Source organism: Neolamprologus brichardi, chromosome 3 (genome assembly GCF_056152115.1).
Source record: "Neolamprologus brichardi isolate AB-2024 chromosome 3, ASM5615211v1, whole genome shotgun sequence".
Taxonomy (NCBI): domain Eukaryota; kingdom Metazoa; phylum Chordata; class Actinopteri; order Cichliformes; family Cichlidae; genus Neolamprologus; species Neolamprologus brichardi.
The window spans coordinates 11,257,314-11,262,090 of NC_142106.1; the positions used below are offsets into that span (position 1 = coordinate 11,257,314).

At 38.4% G+C, this 4,777-nt stretch overlaps 1 long non-coding RNA gene across 1 annotated transcript; it reads right to left on the reverse strand.

The window, feature by feature from the left end:
* Positions 1-1,504: 1,504 nt before the first annotated feature.
* LOC148103482 (uncharacterized) lies at positions 1,505-2,716 on the reverse strand. The gene is made up of 3 exons (XR_015718604.1): positions 2,651-2,716; positions 2,400-2,495; positions 1,505-1,580 (listed from the first exon to the last, which is right to left on the reverse strand). It is a non-coding gene; the product is annotated as an uncharacterized LOC148103482 (long non-coding RNA).
* Positions 2,717-4,777: the final 2,061 nt, after the last annotated feature.

Consider the following 4,777-nt stretch of genomic DNA (forward strand, 5'->3'; position numbering starts at 1 on the left):
GTGGGATCTATACTGAACTTAGGGGATAGAATCCAAACATCAATCCTTTCCAAGTAGTTTCAATTCAATACCAATATTAGGGGCAGTGTCAATACTATTGAGCTTGAGCTCTCCTGTAACAGTCATTACTCCAGTAAATTGCAGCAGGTTTTAAGTGGTACTTATTGTTTTATAAAGCTTCACTGAGGTGTAACACAAGGGTCTCTGAGCTGGTTCAGGAGATAAGCCTGTCGTGTCCGGTCTGAGTCACATATTCATCAGTTTGTAGTTCATCTCTAAATTCTTCAGCTCTCTGGCCTCATGTTAAAGCTCTGAGTGTTACACTGTGAATGTTCCCAGATGGAGGAATGATAAATGGACACTCAGTGACTTTCTAGTCCAAGTTAACAAAATTAGATTACTTTATTTTTTGTTTAGCAAACAAAAGTTTCAAATGTGGGGTTTTTAATCAATAATAAAGATAAAGGTAAAGACTCACTTAAGAAGAATGTTTAGGCTGTTATTTGTATTTTAACATTGATAAGTTAATTAACGAAAATAAAATGTTCTGCCATGAAAGCAGCTGCTGGCTGGTTTCTGTGTGATTTAAAACAAAGCTCTTTGCGTTATCATTAACAAACACTAAATTGTTTCTGCTGCTGTGGTTTAATGCTTCTTTTTTTCTTTTTAGCCACAACCAAACCGGAAGAAGTCAAATTTTCCATCTGACATCTTAGTGAAACCCACAAAACCACACGTGGAAAATAAGAAAGAATAACATTTTATTAAAGCAGAGAAACTAAATTGTTGCTGGGGAAATACAAACAATGGTCTGAGACATATTTTGAATATAAATAACAGGGAACTTACTGTGGCCATAAAAAAACATTAACATATTTATATTTTCATTGTTGATTTTGCAGAAAAAACACTTTTAAAACTCCAGTTAAAAATACATATTTGTGATTTTTGAATTGTAGTATTCTAAACGAGAAAAAGACAAAGAAAAATAACAGCATGTGGATGTCTGAGTTGTCTGAGGTGCTGGGGGGACCAGTTAGAGACCAGCAGCTGGACTCAGTGGTTGGACTGGTGGGCTACTTCAGTGAAGAGTAGACGACGTCTGACTCTGGTTTAATGTCTGAACACAAACACACAATTTTAAGACTATTTTTTTGTTGATTATTACACAGATTTGGAAACTAGGGCTTTTTGAGGGACATTAGTAGAAAAGGATTCTGGGAAATCTCAAATGTTCCTGGTCGTTTTTCTACAGTGAATATCTCAACCCCTAAATTATGTCAGACTGCATAATTAATGCTGAAGCATAAACAAGGGTAACATTAGTCTGTGAACGAAGCAGCAGCAGAGCTGTTGGGACTTGTATCTGTTTTTAGCATGAGGCTTTCAAATTGTATGAAAGTTACATGTTACAAAGTAGCAGCTTTTAGGAAAGTTGTTCCACTGATCATTAGCTAGCTTGCATCTGTCTACAGTTAAAGATACAGAGTAGATGTACCTGGGTCTCCTTGGTCTGATGGTTGTTTGTTTCATGGCTTCTTCAGTTCTCACAGCTGGAGAAATTACAGCTAGATCAGCGTCTGCAGAATAAAACACATTAAGGTTACTGAAGATAAAACTGCAACAGTACTGGTTTGAAAAAAAAATGTTATTTGTAATGTTCCATTATAAAGGGACTTTGGGATGATTGTTATACACAACACCTTTTTACAGACTTATAAATACCTGTGATACACAAAGTGGCTACGAAGAACTGCTTATGTGATATGAATGTATGCTTTCTTTCAGTGCAGTCTGACACCTTTAACCACAGAACAAACATGTTCTCACAACATGAACACTCTCATTGGCAGTGAGAAGTCTCATCAACTTCAGGCTACAACTACAGTTAACTAAAATCATCATCAAGATGAATGTTAAACATGTCAGAAGCTACAGAAACTCCAAAATTAGGTTTTATTGAAATACTTTTCCAAATGATGTCTCCGTGTTCCCTACTGTTAAATTGAACAGCTCTGTGTTGAAACAGCTGCAGCTGAAGTGTTTTCTTTCTATCAGAAACAGGATGCTGGACGACTGCAGAGCTGTTAGCTTCAGTTAACCACAGACCACAAACACACAGTCGAGCTCACAGTGAACAACACTCAGTATGTACAGAGTTAAACTTAAATATTGTGATTTCAGCTTTTGATCAGGCAAACATTTTTAAACTTCTGATCATCCCTCTGATTCTACATGTCCTCATAATCCATTAAAGTCAGCAACAGTCTTCATGACTATAACATAATACACAACTATTCTATTTTCCTTATATATTTTCACAATGTAAAGCTGCACAAAAGTCCTTCTAGAAGCAAATTTAACATCACAATTGTGCTGTATATGTTTCAAAGTACTACCTCTGTTTTGTGTGATTGGCTGTTGATAATTTGATGTTTTGACAAAAGAGTACATGACATGAGTGATGATTTCATCTTCTTCAGTTTCTTCTTGATCTGTTGAAATGATCCAAAATACAACAAAAACAATAATATAAGTTAAATAGCTAAACAGAGATCACATTCAAGAAAGTTACTGTGATCATAATTAATTTGAACTTTATTCTATCAAACAAACTCAGACATGAAAGATCAGGAAGTCTGAGTCTCACCTTCAGGTTTCCTGCGAACACATCGCCTCACCAGCAGAACCAGTAACACCAGTAGAACCACAACACAGACTGATCCAACACATGACAACACAGAGAGAACAGAAGGAGAGAGTGATGGAGGAAGAGTGATGGCGGTGGAACCAGGAGGAGGTGTGGATGTAGGTGGAGGTGTGGTGGTGTGTTTCCCTAAAATAAAGCAAACACAGTCATTAAGTTGTCGTCACATTGTGAATGTTGAAAGCTGCAGAAACACAGACAGGTGAGTGTGTCACCTGTGACAGTGATCCAGCTGGATGGAGACTCTCCATGACCGCTGATGTCACACTTGTAGAGGCCTTCATCAGACCTGGAAACATGCTGGATGGTCATGTGACCTGTAGGCTGCTTCCTGATGAGGGAGCCATCTTTATAGAAAGCAGCTGGGAGGTTGGAGGGAGTGGTCTTTGTTTTACAGAGCAGAGTGACGTCATCTCCCTCCATCACAGGGAGGACAGGACTCTGCAGGATCACTGATCCACCTCAACACAGAGACAAACTACAGCATTTCATCCATTTACACACAGCTTCATCAACACTAACTCCACACACTCAGCTTACCAGTGACTGTCAGGTTAACCATGTTACTGATGGGACCCTCTCTGGACTCACACCAGTAAACTCCACTGTCATGAGGTGCTGTTATACTGATCTTACAGGAAGAGTTAGCTGATCTTCCCCACTCATCTCCACACTGAGTCCTCTGTCTTTTGTTTGTGTTTCTCCTCAGAGTCCATCCAGCAGAGCTGTCGTCCTCCTCACAGCTCAGAGACACAAAGTCTCCTTTAAAGAACTGAGAGCTGCTGGGACTCACAGTCAGACGAGCTGTGAGGGTTAAAATGAAAAACTGAATATCTGTGTAGACTAAACGTATAGAGTTGTATAATTAATCTTTCATTTTCTGAGTTTCAAATGATCATTTCTACAAACATGAAGCCAAACATGTCATCTGACTTCAATTTGATTTATTCAGCCCCAAATAACAACAACAGTCGCCTCAAGGTGCTTTATATTGTAAGGTAGGCACTACAATAATACATACAGAGAAAAACCCAACAATCATATGACCCCCTATGAGCAAGCACTTTGGCGACAGTGGGAAGGAAAAACTCCCTTATAACAGGAAGAAATCTCCAGCAAAACCAGGCTCAGGGAGGGGCGGGGCCATCTGCTGTGATTGGTTGGGGTGAGAGAAGGAAGACAGGATAAAAGACATGCTGTGGAAGAGAGACAGCGATTAATAACAACTGTGATTCAATGCAGAGAGGTCTATTAATACATAGTGAGTGAGAAAGGTGATTGAAGAAGAAATACTCAATGCATCATGGGAATCCCCCGGCAGCCTACATCTATTGCAGCATAACTAAGGGAGGATTCAGGGTCACCTGGTCCAGCCCTAACTATATGCTTTAGCAAAAAGGAAAGTTTGAAGCCTAATCTTAAAAGTAGAGATAGTGTCTGTCTCAAGGCCGACCAAAGTGCTGTACTGCAGAAATGTAAAAAGTACAATAAGAATAATAAATACAATAAAGAAATTACAATAAAATAACAGTGTCAGTTACTCACTGAGTCAAAGGCTAGCTAATAGCAATCAGTTTTTTATCTGGATTTAAAAACCACCACTGATGTAAATTGCTTAATGTGAAGAAGACTGAGAGCAATAGCTTCTAAGCTGACCATAGTGAACAAGGGGCGACATAGGGCTTCAGCAGATATACAGGAGCCAGACCATTTGAGGACTTAAAAACCAGTAAACTGATTTAAAATTGATTCTAAATTCAATTGGAAGCCAGTGTAAGGAGGCCAGAGAAGGAATAATATGCAAACTTTTCTTTTCTCAATATGTACATTGAAGGACATATCTTTATTAACTGAAGGCTTTTCAGTGAGTGTTTTGGACATCCTGATAATAATGAATTACAGTCGTCCAGGCTAGGTCTAGAGATGGCTAACCCTACTTGGTACATCTGTGAGATGATTATGAGTATTTTTTTCTTAATGGTTAAAATTTTATTTGTGAAGAAATTTATGAAGTAAGTAAAACTACTTAGTTTTACTTACTTTTTGTCAACCTGTAGTGCTGAAGAGAAA